The sequence below is a fragment of the Nicotiana attenuata genome, chromosome 10 (assembly GCF_001879085.1).
Source record: "Nicotiana attenuata strain UT chromosome 10, NIATTr2, whole genome shotgun sequence".
Classification (NCBI taxonomy): domain Eukaryota; kingdom Viridiplantae; phylum Streptophyta; class Magnoliopsida; order Solanales; family Solanaceae; genus Nicotiana; species Nicotiana attenuata.
In genome coordinates, this window is record NC_031998.1 from 9,727,533 (window position 1) to 9,727,987 (window position 455).

Genomic DNA, 455 nt, shown 5'->3' on the forward strand with positions numbered 1-455 from the left:
GATCATTTTAGAACGCATAAAGGTTTGTATCATGGTTTTTTAAAGAATAAGGTCTATGGCTCAACGGGGTTGACTGGGGATATCATCATTGGTGGGCTATGGATGTTTTCAAGTCTCAATTAGGATTAAGGAGAGCCTATAATCACTTCTCAAGTCGAGCTACACTTAGGATTTCTCCTCAACAAACATTCAGGGCATGTTCTAGACTCATTGGCACGGGACCTAGACTTGCAAATCAATACCTCACCACACAAGCTATAATATTGCTAAAGAGACAGAGTCGGGGGCCCACAACAACCTTAGCTAAGATTTGAGCAACGCAAATGGTTCCGAAAAACCACATGCTGATTGTTTAGTCAACACAAGAGTCTCAAGGGTCACAACGTATCACCATTCTATACACACCAATTTGTTCTACTAACCATAGGTACAAGGACAATATGTTACGGCCGAGT